Raw genomic sequence first — 23,457 nt, 5'->3', positions numbered from 1 at the left:
AATTTCAAATCAGCAATGAACCCTAAATTTCTGGAATATTTTGCATTCTGAAGTAGGATTTCTTTTCCAAATGATGACACATGGATTTTAACTATTAGTAGTAAATTATTATTAAAATATTAGTAGTAAATTATTAGTAAAATATATTATGAATATAAACTTGGCCTTTGTAACCATCTGTTTTAAAACATAAACTACCCTGCATATATTTCATTTTTCTAAGTGTGACATTAATAATAATATATTTGTATATAATATAAAATTATGGGAGTAACTGGATTATTAAGATTACTATGAAATTGTATGCATTCATACTACTTACATCTGCTGTCTGAAAGGGCTATATCAGATATTCTGAGCAGAATAATCAAGTGCTGCAGGCTTTTCTAGTTATCTCTTTTTCCAGATATTACTGTAGTCATTACAAGTGACACAACAAACTAAGCACTGAACAAAAGACAACTCTTGGACTGAAAATAAATCTTGCCTAGTTTGAAAAAAAAATTATGCATTGAGAGTATTTCCTTCTCAGGACAGAAATGTAAGCTGACTTCCAGACAGCAGCAGTCTCAGGAATCTCAGTCTTGGGGGAATCCTGGCAGGGCAGCAGTGTCATGGGTGAAGAGGATGGGATGTCCTCCACAGCACTCATCTCCTCTTCACGCTGTCAAAGAAAGCCACATCTGTCTCCTCCTCTGACAGGGACAGCAGTGCCCTAGAGGTGGTTAACTCACAGCATCCAAGAAATATCTGTACATGAAAAAGAAATGCACTCCATCCCTTATTTGGCTAATTAAGGAGAAAACCAGTCTTAGCAGTTTTGAGAAAATCCAAGACAAATTTAAGCATCTGGTATTTTCCACTCATCTCTTCATTTGGGCTTTCTTGGCATACGAGCTGGATTTTTGGCTGAATTCCACTACAAGCAGAGAAGAGAAGTCAAGAAGTGTCCTCACTTTCCCACCATTCATCTTCACTCTTTTCCAAAAAAACAGTGATAAGGCCAGAGTAATCTCTATGGGCATCCCAGGCGTAGTGGAGCATCTGACTTCCTTCTAAAGAACTTATACTATATGCAGTTGCAATAATTTTGACGTATTTTCTCCACACATCCAATTACTTGGAGAGTCTTGACGGCTCTTTTGGCAACTCCTTTTCCTGCTGCCTCCTCAGCTACAAAAGGCTGTTTTTCTTGTCAACCCAAGGGTAATTTGCAAAAAAAAAAACAACCAAAAAAACCCCTAAAAAACAACAAAAAACCCCCCAAAAACCCAAAAAACCATAAGGAAGAGATTGCCAACAAATCAGCAAAAGAATAAAAATCTTCCCCCTTCCTCTACAAATATTTCCACGTATCTACATTCTGTACAAATAACTGCATGCTCCCAGGTTTAATCAGGAGTTGCACTCATTACTGAAAAAGAAAAATTTCATGCTATTCATCTTCAAAATGATGGTGTGTGAGAAACATTCAGCCTCTTAATGGAGCTTATTTGACTTCACTTTATCAGGAACAGAAGTTTACAACAGCTGATGCCCAAAATAAATAAAACCTGTTTCTTGCACGTGAGGAATACAGGTCTTGCACACATTCTCATTAAACAGTTCAGCTTCACTCAAGCAAGACTACAGTGAAATGTAGTTTGGGGTCTCATGTTTAACACCAGAAGAAGAAATCACAGCAATATAAATTACAGTTTGATCTCCAACACAGACAGTTTAATAGGCCATGATTTAGCAAAGCATTTAAGCAAATGTTTAAATCCCATTGATTTAAGTGGGATTTAAGTACATATTAAGTACTTAGTTGAATTGAGGCCATACTGTGAAGGGGCTCTTAGAACAAGGAAAGCACAGTAGGCTTTAGGGATCTTTATTTACAGCTCAGATGTTTAACTTTGCAAATTTGGCTTAGGAACCTGTATAATGCAAAAAAGGAGCCAAAGACAGACTGCAAGAACATTTGGCTGCCCAGGGTCACTTCAGGATAATGCAACATACCAATATGGGATTTAGTTTCTAAAATGCTTTTATCCTGAAATTTACCACATATAATTTATAATTAAGCTGACTTGCCTTCAATGTGTCATTCAGAAATTGTATGTATAGATCTCTGATGCTGCCAAATTTCTTGTGCTCTCATTTATTCTTTTCCCATTTTTTCCCCTCACTTTTAACCCCAACCTTCTGGTTGCAGGGTGAGGAGGAGGCATATGGCATTTGCTGTTTGTCAATCAACTCTCACTGCAGAACTAGAAATATAAAAAGCTAAAAGCAACAAGTGTTTCATCCTGGAACATGAAAATGTGTTTCCCCAAGAGGGGATTAAAACAGATATTTCACTTAAAGGAGCTCTGTTAAAATTATATCATTTCTCCCACAGATGTATCAAAACTGTGTTGTGTCTATATGGACTTTGCTAATTATTGTAGCTGTAACAAAATATTATATTGACTGTAGGGTGACTTTTAGTTATCCATCTTTTCTTCTTGACCCCAGATCTTATCTGACTCTTGTATAACTTATCTAACTCTACTGACACTATTGCAGAAGACTGAACTATTTCTATTTATCTTGCAGAGTAGGAGTTTGCTTTTGGGGACATTAATAACTCTTGTTGTCAGTTTTCTTTTTTTTTTTGGGAATCAGCCTATTTCCAGAGAGCTCTCGAAACAGGAAACAGAACATTATATCATGTCCAAACACTGCATTTTGTAGGGAAATAAAGACTCAAGGCTTTATGGAATCACCTAATCAGATATTACAAAAGGTTACTTTTGAGAGAAGTTCTTATGTAGCAGTATGCCCTGAGACTTATTAGAAACCTTCTTGGTACTTTTTTTATGGCAGGTCCAAAATAACAACTTGAACAAATTTTAGACATCTAAAAAAAAAATCTCTTTAATTTCACTGCTCAGGCTTGGCTTATTTCTAATAAGCATCTAGTTATATAGATAACTGTAGAAATCAATACTATTCATAATTCCATAAATAAATAATAAAGAGTATTTTCTGTTAGTTAAGAGGGATGAGACAATATTTTCAAGGTATTTAATTTGCTGTGGGGAAAATATCCTAGCAAAATTAATCCCTGATTTATAAATTCAATTTTCAGATTGGTGCTGAACAAGTCTGTGATAATGCTGCGAGTAAATCTCACCCTTTCCTGACTCCTACCAGGTAGTAAATTTTCAGAAAACCATTTTTTATTCCAAGAAGACACAGAGATTCATTTGCAGTACAGCCACTATAATCAAAGTACTTACAAGTACTCACCCAACTCAAAAACATACAAGTGCAAGGCCAGTTTAACTACATGATAAACTGATTTTCTGTCACTGTGTGCACTTTTCCTGGTAATTAACCCCTGCTAAGGAAGTTGTATCAAGCAGGGAAAATCCTGACCTTTGTGGGTGCCTGTGGAGAGGAGCACACACAGCCCTCAGCACACAAACCATCAGCCCCACTTGCTCTCACCTGAGTGTGTGCAAAATACTCTAATTCCATTCCTCAGACTTGCTCTGCATTTCCTAGAACTGTGCTAATCCCAGCTTGAAACCCAAGACTCAGCAGTCTCTGAGCTGAGGCCAAATGCATTTCTAATGATTAGCAGATAAATTAGGGAAATACTGAGCCTATTAAAATGAACATACTCAGGAATGTAATTGGACAGCGAATTCAATCATTCCATTCACACTGATTAAACCAATAAAACAGGATGATGGTTCGTGCTCTGAAAGTGAATTACCTGATATTTCATCATACAATCAGTCAGAAAACAAAGAAGAAAGAGTCACTAAGCTTTAGCAACAACATTCAGAACATTATTGCCATTTAAAAAACAGTGTGTGTTCCCACTGTAAATACCTCAAAGTAAATTTTTACCCAATGTGTAAATATTTACAATGGAAAGAAACTTAATTTTTCTTCATTCTCAATTTCTTGATTCTCAATCATGACAAAACACATTTCTCTCATTTGCCTCCTCAGCTGAATCAAATCTTTTTGATAGCAGTGTAATGTGGCTACAAAAATCTACTTTGGGAAAAGATTTAGGTAAACAACTAAAGAGGATTACTTTTTCAGGAAATACACTAGAAGTTTCCAATACTTTTTGTTTTCACTTACAGTCTCTCCAAACAGGCTAAACTCCCAAGCAGTAGGAAGCAAATAGCTTGTGTAGCACAGTAAAACAGAGGTTCTTTGCTGGAGGGGGGAAAAATAAACAATTTTTCAGTAAACTTTCTGTTCAGTATATTACTACATTGAGCCTTTGTCAGTCTTATTCCAAGTTCGGGTTGAAAGGTGTGTATCTGAACAAAATGAATGAATGAAATGAACAGAATGAACAGCCAGAGAGGCTGTTCTCATTCAGAAAATACAAATTGATATCCAATTTCAATTAACTGTGAAGTAGGAATCTCAGGAATTACAGTAGGTGTGAGAATCTCGTGCCTGCAGAGTTAAAATACTCCCAGCAGTCACACCCCAAAAGTCTTTGGGTTTTGTTTGTTTAAATTATCATGTAAGAGCTAAATGCTTTAGGACAATTGTCAGTGTCTGTTCTAGAGGGTAAATGTGGGACTGATGAGCTCTAACCAGGGCAGCTGCACTTGGTTTGAGTCCTGTGAGGAGTGGAGCAAATCTCCAGTGTCTGCCCTGCATCCTGTGCTCTCTCTGCAGAGCTGCCAGCCCTGAGTGGAGAACTGAAGCAGCTTTTATAGGATGTGTCTTTTTTCAGACCCCAGGAGCCCTGAAGTGCTCGAGCTGATGCTCCACAGGCCTGCCCCAGCCTTGGAAACCATCCAGCAGTCCCAATGGAGAGATCAGGAGAGATTAATTTCATCTGCTGCTGGAGTCAAGTGTGCTGCTGCAGGGTAAAACAGCACTTTTTGACCTCACCCTGGTAAGATTAGACTGTTCCTGGTACCAGAGTTATTTCAACCCAGAGAAAGGCTCCATTGCAGGTTTCAGAGCAGGCTGGCTGCTCTTTGCCTTCCTTTGGGTTTGTGGCTATCAGTTTATCACCTCGTTGTAGCACTGAGGGCTCCTGGCAGGCACTGCCAGCAGCAGGGCACAAGGGACAGCCAGCTCTGGGGCAGTGCCACCACCCCACAGTGCCACAGGTGGATGGGGACTCACCCAGGGATGAGACTTTCAAAGGAATGTGCTGGAAACCCAACTTGGCCTGGGGAATTGATCAAGGAATCATCCTGGATGAGAAGGGAATTTACTGAAGGAATTATTCAAATGAGACTGGAAGGCTCTAAGCAATGTAATATATTGGTTATTTCCAGCATCTAGGGGATATATTATCCCTCAGATAAAAACTAAACCCATAAGAGGGGAAAGTTATTTGGTAAAATCACCACAAACCAGGAAGAGTCACTGTATCTTCAAAAGCAAAGCCATTTTCAGGCCAACAAAGAGGAAGATTTTGAATTCTCAGCTATAAATATTCAAAATATTCCACGAAGCACTTTGAGAACCCTTTAGACGTGGCCAAAAGCCCAGGCCTTACAGCTATTTTTGTTTCTGTGACATTGGCATCAGGTGTTTTTTTACGAAATTCCATAGAAACCTTTGCCTTGTCCTCCACAGCTTATAACCCCTGTGAGGTTACTGAGGAACAATGCCACAGACAAGAGTTTTCCCTGTAGCTTTGCTCCATTTTTATAGGATGTGCCTTATGGTTTGAATGTACTGAAGTAGAATAAAAGGCTGTTATGTCTTCCAATGTCCTACAAGTTTTATGCCAGAGCTATGATTCCATTACAGACATTTCTGCTCATCTCAGAGCCAGTTGTAGCTTACTTGCAGATGACAAAGTGTGTCCATCTGAATTCCTGCTGATAGTTACTTAAGAATGTAAAGCAACTAATTTAAACAAGTATCCTTATAATCAAACCCACAATAATCCCTATAATTAGCTCTTTTTATCTTTTTTTTGTTTTTTCAGAATAGAACAGCAAAAGACCAGGACTTCCCAGACAGTAAGAAGAGTCAAGAACAGAAAATAAGATCAAATATCTTTGTTTTACCAACAATTTTTGGGCTCAGAGACCAGCAAGTCTGTGGAAAAGTCAATACACAGACTTGTGGGCACCATTATATAATTTCCTGTTGCTTTTCCAAGAATCCCATGATCATTTAATGTGGCACTTGCAGGAAATATATAAAAAGGAGTATTGAAGACAGAACTGCAGCAGTGTGATGACATCAATATAAATGCAAATATACACCATCCAGAGATTATTCCAAGAATGTTATTAAAAATAATCAGCTCTATGAATTCTGGGAGCCCAGGATAGGAGTGCCAGAGTGCCTCTTTGGGAGGCCATTGCCAGCAGAGCACAGAAGGCACAATCCAATAAATGAGGCCATTCTTTTGAAGAAATGCTAAGTTTGATACATGACCAGAACCTGAGGAACCACCCAGACCCTAGGAGGGAAAAGCAATTCTGAGATGAGTACAAAACCACCCGGAGTTCCCAGAGGCCTGGGGAGACACCCATCTGTTCAGATGCAGCCAGCCCAAATTATTCACAAAACATTCAATTTTCCTTTGTGCCAATTACTCTATAGAGTCACAGCCCAGAGGTCACACCTTCAGAGTCTTACTTGCATTTGAGCATTGAGGAATGGCACCTGCATCTCACTCCAGCCCCAGGCCAGGGGGTTTAGGAGTCCTTTGTACCAGCCTGGCACTGTGAAAATGCCCAGGACAACAAACCAAGAGGGAGGACCAACATTTGCTGCAGTACAGAGCAGCAGAAAGCAGAGTGGAAAACCCAACTTGGGCTGTTTTCATCAGGGTTTAATCTACCCCTATGCTAGCCCAGCTCAAACTGTGTTAGTGTCAGCTGCTACTCTGAGATTTATTAAAGAGGAGTTTTAATGGCTCCTTTAAAACAGTATCCTTTGTTTGGGGAAGAGGAAAGTACTGATTGCTGATATTATGCCCAAATTCACTTAAGACTCTAAAACAGGCTATGGGCAGTGGATTTATTATAATCAAGTATTAGCAACTTATTTTCAGTCGATGTCAAGCACTCAGTGGAGGGGAAGAGATCCCCCACCAAGCATTCAATTAGTGACAATGATCTCACAATGTATTCCTTCTGCCTGGGACACTCATAAAACACTGAGCTCTGAATACTGGCTGAAAACACTGCTACCAAGTGTGAAATAAGGCAGTGGGAGAGAATAGGGAATAATAACAATAAAAAGAAAGACTTAAAAACCAATAAAAAAAAAAGAGTCTGAACATTATGAGGTAGAAAGCCAGAGGTGTTAAAGAAATGCCCACATAGGAAAGGCCTCAGGCTTCTTTTCATGGCAGCTTTCCCAAAGACCTTGGAAACCCATAGGTTTTCTTTAGTGTGTACTAACTACCTACTAAAATATCATATGATGGATCAGGTACTGCAGTTCCATCTTAGTGATTCTCACAGGAAGGTGAGCCATTTGTGAAGGACAGCTATAGGACAAAGAGAACGGTATCAAAACCTCTGCCTAGGAGGAAGAATAGTCCTTTCAGAATTTTACAATCCACCTGCAAATATACTCTAAACTCTTACTAGCTCCTCTGACAGCCAGAGGTGCCTGCAGGATGCACATGTCCAAGAATTCCCCCTGGGCCCTGAGCTCAGCTGCTTTCCAAGAACATCATTCTGCAAGCCCTTAGAACAAATTCGCACTGACATCACACTGCCCTGGCATTTCCCTTCAGCTCTCCCTGTAGTGTGCCACAGTGTGTATACTCTCAATTAAAGTAAATAATGTGGTTTCTCTGATACTGATGACTTTCACCTGATAACTGGAGAGGGCTCTGGCCATCAGGACTGGAAATGTATTTTCCCTTTGTCTCTGTCGGTGCTAACGCCCCAATTTGTTTTTTCTGTCGAAGGCAGTCAGGGACTCAAGATGGCAATAGAGAGCTGGAAAACTCATATTCCAGCAAAGAGCTATAAATATCCCTTTTGTTGCTTAATATGTTGTTAAACCACTTGCTAGAGAGGCCTTTAGTGTTAATCTGCCCATCAGTCTCTCAAAAATTCCCATCTAAAATTATCAACAAGTAGTTTGGTCAGTAGAGAATGTTTATTTGCAGTTGCACAACTCTCAGTTTGCAGAATATTATCTGCTTAAAACATAAGCAAACAGCCACAGTCTAGAAAAGCCAGGACTGTGAAAATTAATTCATAACCTTATTTTGCAGTAAATTTAGTGTCGGAAGATTTAGCAACATTTAGCATACTTTGGATATATCATTTGCCTTATGGGCAAATATTGTATTTTTTTTTTTCAATGGCTATCAGTAAAACATATGATTTTAGAAAGCAAGAGTGTGTTTTTGCAAAGAAGAGGTTTCTAGTTCCCTGTGTGTGGAACCTGGATGCAGGGTTTCTGGCTTGGCTTTGAGGCTGCTGTGCAGAACTGCTGTGCGCTCCCTGCCAGCTGCTGCCTTCCACCCCAGAGGTGCAGCCTGGAAATGATGAATGAACTAATTCATACAGTCTGCAGCTGAGTGTCAGAGATATACCTAATATACATTACACATGTTTGGATAGAAGGACACAAACTAAATTTGGGTTACTAGCACTGAAAAGCCAAGGAATTGTACAATTACCACTTACCAGTATTTCCCATGTTAAATGCATCCATAAAAAGGTAACATTTTCTACAAGATTATCCTTAATCAGTCTTTGTTCCTTGAAGATCTTGTAACAGTTTACCTCTTTCAGCCTAAATGACTCTGTGTGCTGTGTGAGGGGCTGGGCCAGAGCTGATAAGGGTTTATTCCTTCACTTCTGTGGACTTCACATCAAGCCTACTGCCCCTGCTGGGAGACAAAGAAAAAAAAATGGTTTTTTTTTAATAGAAAAGGCTAATTTATGCCTAAGCTGCTGTTTCTGATCAGAGTAAATGTTGAAAGCTTTAAGGCTTTAAAGCTGATTACAAATTAAAATATGTGTCCCCAAACGCTTGCCTAACTTCAAACAATTGGCTGCCGAGGGGGAGCTGCAGGGACAGGTGTGCTGAGTGCTGACACCTATTTCAAGATCAGAAGAGGGCACTAGGGCTTAAGTTATGTTCAGCAGAATCCCAGACAAAGAGAGAGGGAGGGAAAAACCAGTGAAAAGTGTCAGAAATTTTCTTTTGTTATTCCACTGCTTCTCTCTCCTAAAGTGAGTAAACAGGCGGGGCTGGAGGCCCGTGGGACCAGGATCTGTGGCAGCTCCAGCACAGCTCAAGGGGCAATTTCTGTCACAAACATTTACAGCAGAGCTGCCAAACTGTGGGACCTCACTCCCCCAGCCCACCCCACCCTGCTCGGGTCAATCTTTGCCTGTTGTTCCTCTGCTGGGCTCTGTGCAGGCAGCAAAGGAGAAGCCACCAGGGTGGCAGCTGCTCCCAGGGACAAAGAGCTGTCCATCCACCCTGCTGAGCACCAGGGAGGGTCAGGAGATGCCCCTCAGACAGCCAATTTTACACTGCAGCTTAACAGTGATAAAAAAGCCATGCAATCCCCCAAAAAAGCCCCTTTGTGTCTTGTTCTCCTCAGAGCCATGAAACAGAGTAATTGCATTATGATTGTTACTAGCTGTTGAAGCTGATGGGGTATTTTGAAGCAGCACAAAATTAATTTTCATTACACAGGACTTTGTCACACATTGTGCATGTCCTGTGTTAAGGGGGAACATTCAGTGGGGGTGTGGAAACCACACAACACCATGCAGTTTCTATCAGCCAGCTCAGCTGTTTTATCTCCCTCTGCTGCCATTGCAGGGAGGATTAGCTGGACTAAGAGAACCCAAGGTTTCTCTGAAACACCTTCTGTGTGAATGTTTTCCTCCCCTTTGGCTCTAATGAGGATTGAGGAAGAACTGCACCAAATAGTAGTTAAAATGGACATGTGAATATCCACTATGCACCAAAAATCCATGTAAACCTGAGTTGCAAGACATACAGACAGCTGTACTGGTTGAAACCAAATTATCTTGTGTGATAAAATATAAACACAGAAGACTGCAATAGGAGAGTAATCAGCACTTCCCCAGGTGTCCTCTCCCAAGTTCCAGCAATTTCTGGCTCAGGGACTTCAAGTCAGATGTTGTCTCTTTTAAATATCCCCTTGGTAGATTTTTCATGTGTGGGTTTCCTCCAGCTTTCTTTAGAGGTGTAAGAAAGGTCCAGAAGGAAATCCAGTGAATTAATTTTCCTGACCTTGGTTTCTGTTGTCACCAAGAAGACCAGCCCCAGGATTCATCCTTACCCCACACAGAAGCCCACTCATGCAAGGCTGCTGAGGAAGAGCCTGTTGGCTACCATTGGCTCAGAGACATGAGTTTTGTGTCTCTTCCTTACTGCTGAGCATAAAACACATCAGAATGTCCCTCCTGAAAGTCCATATCCACCTAAACCACCCTAATGGGAACATTTGGCTTTAAGCTTCAGGACTTGGAGAAATCAGAGGCCAGAAAGCCTTTTCAGAGAAGAGAAAATAAAAAAACCTTTAAAAAGAAGAACCTTGAACACAATCACTATTTGAAAATATATTTTTCTCTTATTAAAATGGAAAAGTCAAGTACAGCATCAGCGTTGGGACTGTAGAATTTGTAAAAGCAGGAGGACAGAGATGGATGTGTAGCAGCCTTCAGAGCACAGACAGCTGTTCTAAAACCAGTGTAGGGCCCCTGCATTTTATCCTTCCCACTGGCCTTAACTGTAGCATATATTGAAATATTGCAGGATTCATTTACCAGGAAATTTGCGTCCTTAAAACTTTTTCTGTCAATTCTGTAAAAGAATTATTGGATTCTCTGCACTAAAATACCTGAATAATGTACATGAGTTTTCAATATGGCTTGTATCATTGTTAGCTTGCAATATACGTACATGTAAACAATGTAAACAAAATATTTAATAGGCATCTCACAGTGAGCAACAAATTATGCATCAAGTATTTATTATCTAGTGTAAATTCCTCTGTAGGCTGGAGGGAAAAAAAAATTGGCACATGCCTAGAAAAAAAGATATTCTGAACCCACTGAGAATAATTCAAATTGCATTTTATAAGAAGAAATTATGGGTACAAGAGACCATCTGTCTTTGGTTTTTTTAAATGGTTCCTTTCAAAATGCAAGATCCCTAGCCTAAGTCTATTTTGTGTTTAAAAAATAATTATTGTGTTTTACTAAAAATTGAATGAGGAAAAGCTGAACTCCTCATGCTTCTTCTAAGACAGACAGGAACAGAAAGTGACTGGCACGTTTGTGTGTAAATCAGGAGCAACATCATCAAAGAAATTATTAATTTGGGTAGAACGCATAAAAAATTAATTAAAAATCAGAGAACAAAACATTTGGATTTCTGAAGCAGCCTATGCTACAGCACCTCCCCACAGACTGACCCTAACAGAGGTTATCATTGTGGTTTCCCACTGTGTTTGAGGATAGCAGGTCTCTGTAACTAAAGTCAAATCTTCTAAGATGATTTGATATTTCTCTGGCCTCTCCCTTTGGCCAAGACTTTTAAATCTTACTCTGCAGCTTTGAGATCACCTTGCCATCTCAGACAAGCATCCCTCCTGTTCCAGAGAGAAGGTGCTAACACTTCTCTTCCCAAACCTTGGAAAAAGATAAAAGTCTGTAGCACAAATATCAGCATGTGAGGAATCCACGTGGACCTGAGAAGAAAGGGATGCAAAGTCTGCTTACAGGGAGGAAAAGCTGCTGTACATGCTGTGCAAGGGGCTTTGCCAAGACACCTAGGCAGCCTCTGCTCTTCACCTGGTGTAAACGTGTGTGGATGCTGAATATCAATTACAAATCAACTACGGAACATGCAGAATTTCTAAAACATAAATTTGGTTCACATGGAAGATTTTGTCAGAACTTTTTTTACCTCATTGTAATTGAATTGTGACACCACTGAGGTTTTCTTGACTGCTATCCCAGATTGGCTATCACTTCTCTCCAAAACAATCTCCTTTTGGCTGCCTTTGCTTTTCAAACCAAACAATTGAGAGAAGAATCTAAAAATTCAGATTATCAGAGAAACAAGAACAGGGTTGCTTTTCATCTAGTGCATCCCATGCTTACAGCACACTGGCCATATTTATCTAAGGACCAAAATAAGAGCCCATATCTAGCCAGATTCTCCCTGATGTCAGTGCTCTCACCTCAGAATTAGTCAGGTCACATGAACACATCACTGAAATAAATTGTCTTACTGGAGAATTGGTTCTTCACATGCAGAGTCACAGTCAAGACAGCAGAGTCTGATTGCAGGGATTGGAGGTATGATCTCCCACAGAGATCCAGAAAGGCAGCAACACCCACCAGAAATTTACTACAGCTATGATTCAGGATCTTGCCACCAACGTCTTGGAATGTCTGGATATTTTAGCAGAGACATTCCGGGGGGCATACACTGTCAGAAATACCCAAAGGATTTCCACTAGCCAAGAAAAAGGGAGAAAATACTTAAGGAGGGTGTATTCCTGACTGCAGACAAAATTACATTTGTGTAATTCTTAAAATTCTGAAATCGATCTCCCTACTCCACCAGCGTAAGGCTGGCCAGGAGAGGAGGATTCTTGATGGTACCTTAGGAGAAATGGAAGTTGAACTTGAAATGAAGCAGATAATTTATGGCTAATGGCTGCTAATGATGGCAGAAAAATTGTGTGTTTATTGCAAACATTTAAAACTTCCAGGGCAGAAATTTACAAAGGTGCGGGTCAATAGTGCCTTCATAAAGCTGGAAAATAAAAATACATAAATGAGTATTAATGTTATGTTTAAAAGAGGAAAAAAACCCCAAAGTTATACTAATGTAGATGTAGAATAAGAAACACAGCAACTCAAAAAAAGTAATTAGGATAAAAACTGTGGCAGTTTAGTGGGATTGATTTGCTTTTTGAAAGTCAATAATAAAAAATCACTGCTTTGAAAAGGAAGGACAGGTTCACTAAAAGGCAAATGCTCATTATTTTTATTTGAAAAAGCATAAAAAATAATGAGGAAAAGTTGAAAGCTAGGGTGTACTTTGGGGGAATATATCTTACCCTAGACATTAAATGGGAATAAAGACTACTTGCTTTCAAATTAGGACTTTTAGAGATGTGAGATGCATATTATGTATCTCTTGGAAAAGGGACAGTGATTTTATAGATCTTCCTTTAAATTTAGATCTTTGGTATTTTCAAGTATTGAATATACCATCAGAAAAGGTTAGGAGCAATGTGCCAGCTTCACTAATATCCTCCATTTCTATCTGATCAAGCCAGTAACAGATTGGACACAGATTGATCAGGATAAATTTGTATGGAATTCAGCTCTCCCTGGAAGAAAGCACTACATGAAGTTAAACATGGTTTCATGGTATTGGGAAAAAATTATGAAAACAGAACAGAAAAGCAGAGAAATGCCTTGAGAGAGTCAGAATTTATAAATTAAGGAAGTGATTAAAATGGTGCAGGAATTGCCCTAACACCTAGCACTGAACCTTTTGGGCACACTCTGCTCCCAAGGAGGGCGCTTCTGGACTGATTGTTGCAGGATAGCTGGACACTGACCCATCATTATTGCCCAGGAAATCATCCCAGCCCTTAATAATGTCAGCAAAGGAGACATGAGGACATGACATGCACCTTTTGGTACGAGTCTCCTCTCAGAGCACAGTGGGGATTTGGACTGAGGGTTTAATTTACTGCCAGCTTGCACACAGCTCTCCCTAATAACCATCCAAGTGACCAGAGCATCCCAGGACGGTGCCTCTTTAATTATAAAAGATGCTTTTCCAAAGACAAAGGAACTACCACCACCCACCCGTTCCAAAATCCAAAACAGACTAGAATCTTGGAGAATTTACAACAAAATAAAACCATAACTCATTTTTAACAGATCAGCGCTCTATCTTTTCAAGCTTTGTGTAGCAGCACATCATTCACTTCACCTCAATTTCACTATTACATTCTAGTTTGCACCACTGTAATTGTCTCTCTGAAAACAGATCCCAAAAAGATTCAGAAAGGCATCTCTCTACCCAGTGCACTGACTGTGCTTATTGATGTGAGTGGTAGAATAATTTACATGAGAGCTATCAAGATATTCTACAGCCAATTTGTAATCTTCTGTTTTCATGGTAGAGAGAGCAAACATTTTCATGAAAGAAGGCCAACCTTTTTGACTGTATGGATTTTTAACTTGGGGGATGACAACTTTCCTTTTTGAAATGAAGAAAAATGCAGACCTCAAAAAAAAAAAAAAAAAAAAAAAAAGGACAGAAAAACCCTCACAGCTCTTCTGCTTCTCTGAGGAAGATGTTGAGAACTACACATTACACTGCAGACCTGTTCCTCAGGCACAGCATACACAAAACTGCATTTCAGGTGATTGAATGGAAGAGTGCACGGGCTCACTCAATGTGCTCCTTCCTTTAACCACAGAATTTGTTGCTTGTAGCAACAGCTAAGAGAAAAATTTGAATTGTGGTTTTTACTGAAGTGCGCCACTAACCACCAACTTTGCCATAAGAAAAACTGATAACATAAAGCCATAAAGCATTGCAGCATAACAATATACATAATTAGGAAATTAAAAAGTAGTTAGGAAATCTCACCAAGACCCTGGTGGAATTAAGATAAACTTTTACAAATTGAGGAGCCAGCACTGAGACTGGAACAGTTTTCACAGGGAGGGCAGTGTGTAGGGCTGGGTTTTGTAAGGCAATGCTCATCCATAACTGAGGAAATATTTTTGGTGAGTCTCATGGGACAGAGACAGCTCCTTCCACCCTCAGGCCGCAGCTCTCAAGTTTCACACACTAGTCACAATAACCATAAAGGACACTGTTTAAAAAATAAACTTTAAAAAAAAAAAAAAAAGGCAGCTCTATTTTCCCACCTCATATATTCCTGCAGTAAGTCCCACAGTTCTGAAGGCATGGAACAAATGGTAATTTCCTACAGGAGGAACTTTATGTGCTAAAAAAATGTAACACAGATAATGACAACTCACTCCTTAACTAAACATTAACATTTCCCTGCAGTCCCATGGGAGGCTGGCAACACCAGTGCAAGCCTCACATCAGAGCTTGGATAAAATCACCACGTGTTTGGTCCCTAGAAGGAAAAGTCACCTTTTGAGAAAGGCAACTGCTCTTGCTTTACTGTGGTGGGTCTTTTTGATGCTGGTAAACAGAACATGAAAAATACTCCAGCAAGGCAAATCTGCTGAAGGTGCAAACCACTGCCAGACTAAACTGGAATTATCTGTGTGGCACTTGGGTTGATGTTTGTAACCAGATACTGTGGAAACAAAAGTGAACTTGACCTTGCCCTTATCTTTGGACTTGCAAAATGATCTCTGCTGGAAACTTCCTCACATTTCCTTTCATGTGCCAGATCAAGACTGAGACCAATCAGATAAAGCAGCATGCCTTGAAGGCTCCACTTGCAGCTGTCCAGACAGTTAACCTTAGCCATGGAAGAGAAAACATAATCAAACAATCTGTTTTCTTTGCAGCCCTACAACTGCTGCATCACATGATGTGACACTAATTTCCCTACAGTGTATACTTTGAAGCTGACAAGTGTTAAGCTGTGATTAAAAATTCCAAATGGATGTAAGTACCTGTCACTCAGATGGGTCCCTCAGTTGCACTGGTGACCACAGGAACAACCAGGAATCCACCAGCCCATTTCTGTAAGAGGAAGGGTTAATTAGAGACTTAATTAGAGGGTGCATCACTTAACTTCCTCAGCAGATACAGACTTGACTCACAATCAGCCTAAATGGAAAGCAGATAGTTATTATATTACCTTTAGGATCAAGGATTATATGGTAGAAAAATAAAACCAACCAAAACCAAACCAAAAAAAAACCAAACCCTAAAATCACCATAGGAAATGTTGCACACCTGCTCCCAGAAGTCACAGATCTATTGTGATCAGTTTTATCATCTGGTTCAGAAAAATATCTGTTTTATCAGCTAGTTTTAATTTCTCCATGAAAAACCTCTACCAAAACACACTAATTGTAATAAACAAACAAGAAGTGTAATTGGATAACTTCAGTACCTGCAGGGGAATTGTGCCTTTTGAAGTAACCTCATGTCAGACAAAAATGACAGCTCCTTCTAGACACTCTTTCTTTCATAACTACACTACAGCTAATTGTAAATGCTTTGAATATCCACTTACAATTAAACAAATATCTTGTGTCTTGTTAGCAGGACACAAGATTGAGCTATTTTAGCTTCTTTGATGAATCACTCATTCCAAAACCTTTTTAGAGTAATGAATGCTTTTTAAGTAAAATGCAGCTGAACTGTAGAGGTTATTAAAGTGTATTAAACAGACATTCTAAACATTAAATACCAAGTGAACAGACTAAGTAGGAACACTACAGATGATTTAAATCAAGAACCAAAAGCTAGAAAGTGAATAGAAAAATTAAAAACATTTTCAATAATAGTTACAGCAAATACTCAAACCAGTTGTTTAGTCTAGATTAAATCCTTATTTGGGACATATTAGACCAAAAATGCCTTCTGATGTTCCTGTGCTGGCTTTCTTTCATGGAGGAACAGCAGGAATGTAGGAGAGGAACAATGACATTTTCCTCTCAAACACTCACTTGTATGAGTAATTTTACCACATGAAGACTCCTGTTGAGTTTACCAGGACTATTTGTGTAAGGAGTTCCTCACAGGCATGATTGTTCACAGGTTCTAGGCCATTAGAGGCTATTAACTCTGCTCCCTGGTAATAACATTATTTACACGTTCATTCTCAATGAACGGTCCTAGTCATTAAGAGGAAGTAAGGAAAATATTTCACTGGACAATGTATTTCTCAAAAGTACAGTTATTTAAATTGTGGGTTGTCAAAGCTGCTATCAAGCAAGGAGTTGATGAAAAGCAAATCAGAAGTTTGAAAGCCACTTCCTTTTTTTCAAGCTTTTTTTTTTTTCCCCTGAAAAGTCCCTGGCACAGGAATCATCTATAAATTGTGAACACCCCTCTGATTATGCTGCAGAAGCTCCAAGTGCAAAACAGTTCCTTTTCCCTTTCCCATACTGAAAATGTTACAGAACATTTCCCTTGTTTTGACTAAAAATTCCACATGGATTTTGATGAAAACAGGAGATAAATAGTATAGCATTTTACTCTTAAATTTGTAGAAAAAAGCCCAGTGCTTTCCACTGTCATGGCTATTTTCTTTTGTCATTATAAATGCCCACAGTAACGGGGGCACAGGTTTCTCTGCAGAGGATCTCTGGGTGGTGTGTGTGTGTGCTGGTGAACTCCAAGGTGCTTCTACAGCAGTGCAGGAAAAAAAAACCTCCTTGAATTCACACAGACCTCAGGGCCCTCCAGGATGAGAGATATTCCCTTCCCCACATCTTTCTCTTTAAATTGGGAGAAGTCAATGTTGGCACTGGATGCCTCCTTGGATTCCAGTATCCCTGTGCAATCACTGCAGCTGTTTCCAAAACAGGAGGAGGGATGGCCTGGCACTCCAGCAGAGAGGACAGGATGGACTCAGAGTTATCCTGTCACATCCACCTCCTGTAACTTCTCTTGCCTTTGCCCATCTTGTTTTTTGCCACTGAAAGTGATAGCTGTCCCACCCAAGAGCAATGGGCTCCAGCATACAGGGTTGTAAAGACCATGCACGACAAAAAATTAATATCTTGTTAGAAACATGACACTGATACAAGGGCATTGTAATCACTGAAAGATTTAAGGGGACATGATTATAGTAATTTATCTCTTGATGTGATTACAGTAATTTGTATCTATTAAAATTAACACACATTTTAAATCTCTTGCCATGTTAACTTTTTTAAGGAAATGATATGCTTCAATTTAATGATATGAAATTCACCCCAAGCACGCTACTTATTTATTTTCAATTTTGTTGCACAGCTATAACATAACCACAAAACAAAAAGTACCAGATACAGAAAGATTAAGTTACCCTAATGGGATCAGAATGAAATTGTGGGTGTTTCTGGCATTTTTCGTGAAGATTTTTTTTCTTTTGAAGGCTCTTCTGCACAAGTGACATAACTTTTCTCTTCCCTTGACATCACCTGTCATAAACATTGCACTAAAGGGACAAATCAATATACCTTCAGTCCATACCAGCATTTCCCCAGTCAGATTTTGCTTGTATGCCACTCAGATACATCCACATTTCCAAACTACAAGGAAGAGAGGATTTCTGATGAATAAATATACTGAGCAATTAAAATTAATGTCCATGGTGAAATCTTTCTAGGATAATAATAGACAAGCAAAAACAGACAAGCCATGGTCTCACTTTGTGTGTTCAGAGGAATTTCATACCAAGAATCACCTCAGCATCAGGTAGCAGATGTGCTGTTGCTGTTTTACAGCTGAGGAAGGCAAGTGGCAGCAACAGAGGTATTTGGAAGGAGGATGAAATAATTACAGGGAAAAAATAAGAGTAAGCACAGCTTTTCAGACACTAAAATGAATCTCTCAGGAGGCTTCTTTTCCTCCTTGTCTCTCCTGTCTCCTGGTGACATGAGGGGTCTTCAAGCTGCCACATAACTGTGCTAAAAATCTGGGAAAAGAGTGTTGACCGACACTTCAGTCCAAGTTTTCCCCACTAGCTGGGGTTCAGCTGTTAACACTGTCCAAGCACTTTCTCCTGGATTTGAATTCTGATTCCTACCTTTGGAGAAGGATGTGTGAGCAGTGGCAAGCACTTGGGTTAGATGATGAAGGTAATAAAGGAAAATAACTAACAAACCCCAGAAGCAAGTAAGATGGAAAGGTCGCAGACCAAACAGTGCCAAAGTAAAGTGAATTTGGCAGAGGAAAAAAGAGAGGGGAAGAAAAACAGCACCAAATTCAAATTATCCTGTGTTAGCACAACCTAGAGCACTCCCTTCCTGCCCAAGTCCCACAACCAAATACTATTGATCTTCTCTGACTTCTAGCAGATTTCAGGCAGAGGAGGATCAGGTTCCAAGAAAACAAATCAAGTGCCAGAACTGTGATACCTATTTCTGTCTCCTTTCCCTCTTAGGTCTTCCTGGGCAGGCCTGAATTCCACCAATTTCCCATTAATCATCATTTCAATGTTCTACATTTACAGTAGCAAGCCAGAGCTAGCAGCACTTTTCCTTGGATCCTAAACTGGCATGGTTTCAAAACGTTGTGCCATAATTTCACAAAGCAGGCTGGGGACACACTAAATTTGTATCTACTGTTGGCAGCAGTTTATACCAACGAGGCACTGTGTCAGGATGCTAAAACAGTTTTTAAAAATCCAGGAAAATGTTGAGTACAGCACACCTTCCAGTAGCTGATTTCAAGCAACCCATATGTAGCACTGTTTCACTGCTGTCTCATAAGAGCCAAACAACTGAGCTTTGTTATAGGCTGACTTAACATCAAGAATGTCTGTATTTTTAATTTATATCTAAATCAAAAGGAGTATTTGATTCCAGATAAAGCATTTAAATAAATATAAGTAAGTACTAAAACCAATTACAGAAATTATGTGAGGACATGCAAGAAGGAAAGGTCGAGGGTTAGTCTATATTAAAATTCGTGACAAACTGGCTGTTGTTTTAATTTAAAAACCACAGTTTTTCATTTGTTAATTTGATAAAAAAATACATGTTTAAGAAACTTCACTCCTGCCAGATATTGGTTTTTATGGCTCACTTTGTACAGTTCACACAAAAGACACATGTGGTTTATATAATTATTTTTGGACACTTTCAAGGATTTCCTAAAATGCTTTAATAAATTGTTAAAAGATTAGGTTAGCCCCTTTAGAAAAAGGAGCAGAGAACCCAATATTGATGAATTCCCAAGTGTTGGTTCCACACCCAACACCTCCAGCTTTCTTTGAAAATAATGTCCATGTTATTTTCTGTGTTCCCAGCTGCCCAGCTTCCCCTGATTCATCTTAGAATTTTGTGCTACTCTGTTTACATTATGTATGAAGGTAATACTTCCTCCAAAGAAGAAAATTTGATTTCCTATGATGTATAAAGCAACAAGAAGAAAGCGGTCCTAAACTAATAGCAGAGGATTTAATCACAGTAAATCAAGCAAACATTATGGAACACATTTTACAAACATGTAAATTGAACTGAATTGAGCAAGGTGATGGAATGAAGTAACAGCACACTTGAAAATCAAAGCAAGAAATGCAATTTCATTATTTATTTGAAATCAGGCCACTGGATATAAGCAGCACATGTGAGACACTTCCCACTTCATGCAGATATTTCTGACAGACAGAGGCTTGTTGCTGTCCTGACTTGTTGTGTTGGCAGCTGACATTAAGCAAACCACCCCCTTTGCTGGAAATAACACACAACAGAAAAAGGGCCATACCAACTATAGATCAGCCAACCTTTTGAAAGAAACATGTTGTACTACCTTTGAGATTTAGATGAAAGAACATGCCTGTATGGTGAGAACTAACCCATCAAAGAAGCTGCTTTGACTGGTTTTCTATTTTGTCAGCTGTTCAGCCATTGAAGGGCCGTACTGCAGTGTGTCACAGAATTTCAGTAGTCAAAATAAACAAGCACAAGAAGCCTGCAATACTGGGATAAATATTTTCTTCCCTTTTACTCTTTTAAACAACTGATCACTGCTATTTCCTGAAATAGCAACATACAGCATAAGACAAGGAATTACCTCAAGCTTCGTATTTTTCAAGATGTCTTCCCTTCCCAGTTCTCCCAACTCTTCTGTGCAGAATCACAAATTCATTATTCTACGTCCCTTTTCCACTCCCCCTTACACCATGAGACCAGTCAATGCCAACAGCCTCACCATGCCAATGACTGTAAAAGGTTCAGAGTCTGTCCCTGAAAGAATGACTGACTGAACAATGACAAAGACAGGAAAAAATTCTATGAATTTGCGCTCACTTTCCCCCAAAAAGCCACATCAGAAGGAAGGAAGGAAGACAGCTTGACTGGATACACTAAGGAATGCATTTAAATTTAAATTAAAACCTGATTATTGTCATAATGCATTTGTATTTTGGAAAGCCAATGATTAACTGAAGAGAAAGTCAAAAGAAATGAAGCATGGCCTACAATAGAATTGTGGAGGCAGCATGCTTTAGTTGACTAGAAATGCTGCTATCTCTATGTAAAACTGTTGTAGGTTTTGACTGGGTTTTTCTTGGTTTGTTTGTTTTGTGTTTTAGTTTTCAAAAGACTTAACCTCATGAATGGTATGGGAAAAGAAATTCCAGTGCCAATTATTTTCTGTAGCTTAATAAAAAATACATTCTAAATAATGCAGGCATCATGTGTTTATTTATTTTGGATAGATAATGATGCAAATGCAGACCAAAAATGGTTGTGTTTCTGCAGGTAGAACGGAAATCAGCTAATCTCACTGCAACAGAATTTCTTGTACAGATTTCATCAACATTTCTAATCTATCTGCAGCTGCCTGAGCAGGTGGAATGTGTTTGGAATAAGAGCAGTATTAGCTTTGCAGTGCTATGTCTATAGATGTGAAATTCAGACATTTTTCTCTGGTAATTTTCTTGTGTCTGTATCATCACCAGTGATGCTACTAACATTTTGACTAAACCAATGATATATTTGTCAGTGTTGTGTTAAAGTTATCTTTTATTAAAATAGTATCAGCCATTCATTCATTCAGGAAATTTTTAATGTTCTGGTTTTGTCTTGTTTTGGTTTTTTGTTTGTTTTTTTTTTTTGTTGTTGTTGTTGTTGTTGGTTTTTTGGGGGTTTTTTTTTTGGTTTTTTTTTTTTAAGGAGCCTATGGACATTTATATAATATATAAAAATTAAATAACAGAGAAACAGCTTGGACATTTTTATAATGAATTTCACTTCTGAGTGAGGCTGGCCAATATTTTTCCCTGTCACTGCAAATGAGAAATAGGAACTCAAATCAGAACTCAGTCTCCAGAAAGATGAAATGACCAAGTACTAAAAGCCTGGAGGTGAAAAGTAATTGGCACAACTTCTGGGCTGTATATAAAATATACTGAAAGGGTCAAATAACACAGGAATTTCTGGCTGCTGTGACAACAAACAACCATAATGATATAATTTTCACCTCCAGAAGTGTATGGACAATACTCTCAGGCACATGGTGTGGTCCTGTGGAGGGCCAGGGGTTGGACTGGGTGAGTCTTGTGGATCCCTTCCAACTTAGCCAATCCTCTGATTCTGTGATAAATGAGAAGACCTTGATTTATCAGTATTTGACCAGTAAATAAAAAGGGGCTCCAGGAGGTATTTTTAAATAGAAATTGTCAAAGGGAAAAGAAAAATTCATTATCAAGGTACTTCTGAATTAGGCAAGTCCAACCAAGTCAGCGACCATCCCTTTTCCTGTACTTGCTGCTAGGAGTTGCTCCAGACATTTGCCATTGGGTGAAGGCCCCCTTTCAATGGGTCAGTGCTCACCCACTTCCACGTGCTCTTCCAGATCCTCATCCTCTTTCCACATGTTCATATTTTCATTTTCATGTTATATAATTGCAGTGCAATCCTTTGATTTCCACTGCTCCCAAAAAAGGACAATAAAAAGCATGCAGCAAGATAATGAAACAAACTTATCTAAAAAAAAAAAAAAAAGTAGAGAGTCACAAGTTTAATAATATTATTTCCTCCTTGGCAATGATACTCCTCCACCTTTTTAATAAAAAGCAGAAGTGTTATAGAATACATATGGAAAAAAAAATCATCAGTGCCAGATGACAAGGGTTCCAGGAAAGTAGCACTCCCAGTTATAGCAAACTGTAAAGGCCCAGAGTTGTTTGAAGCTCAGACCCCACAGACAACAAGCTGCCTTCAATGCCAGCATTAGCCCATCTCCTCCTGCCCTGGCTGCCCTTTCTGGGGCTGTTTTTGTAAATATAACAAGATATTAGATTGCCAAGATCACCAGTCAGAACACTTCAGGTCCTGACATCTAATAAAAGAACCATTTGGGCACAAACTTTCATCATTTTAGATGTTTTGACCATGAAGTCATGGGCAGCATCACCCTGGGAGTCTTATTTATAGCTCTTGTGCTTCTCTGTAAGGTCTTGAATTAAAGGTAAAAGATTACTTCACTTCTTTTATACACAGTAGAAAACTTGTTGAAATAAAGTCAGTTCAGTTGAATTTTTAGAGCAAAAGGAAATCAGGCATTCAGAGTGCTGCCTTTTAACAGTGAAAGGAGCTTTTATTCTTTTTATAAATATCATATTTTATATGAGGTTTATAAATATACTTGGCAAAGAAGTTCCATCCAAATGTTAGCAATTTCATATCATTCATTTAAAGGATATTGACCCAGTTGATTTGTAATTAATTGCAGGCTTTTTTCCCATTAGCTTATCGATTGAGGAGCCTGCAGTGCATTCCCGACTGCATTATAAATTACAGCTGTGCTTCCAGGGTA

General features: G+C 39.1%; 1 long non-coding RNA gene across 1 annotated transcript; it reads right to left on the bottom strand.

Moving 5' to 3' along the window:
• Positions 1-213: 213 nt before the first annotated feature.
• On the bottom strand, positions 214-22,569 carry LOC119705310. The gene is made up of 4 exons (XR_005258187.1): positions 22,473-22,569; positions 15,645-15,714; positions 8,640-8,845; positions 214-919 (listed from the first exon to the last, which is right to left on the bottom strand). It is a non-coding gene; the product is annotated as an uncharacterized LOC119705310 (long non-coding RNA).
• Between the last annotated feature and the right edge of the window lie 888 nt (positions 22,570-23,457).

The sequence above is a fragment of the Motacilla alba genome, chromosome 10, assembly GCF_015832195.1.
Source record: "Motacilla alba alba isolate MOTALB_02 chromosome 10, Motacilla_alba_V1.0_pri, whole genome shotgun sequence".
NCBI lineage: Eukaryota > Metazoa > Chordata > Aves > Passeriformes > Motacillidae > Motacilla > Motacilla alba.
Note: the sequence above shows the minus strand (reverse complement) of the source record. Positions and strands in the feature narration are given on the sequence as shown.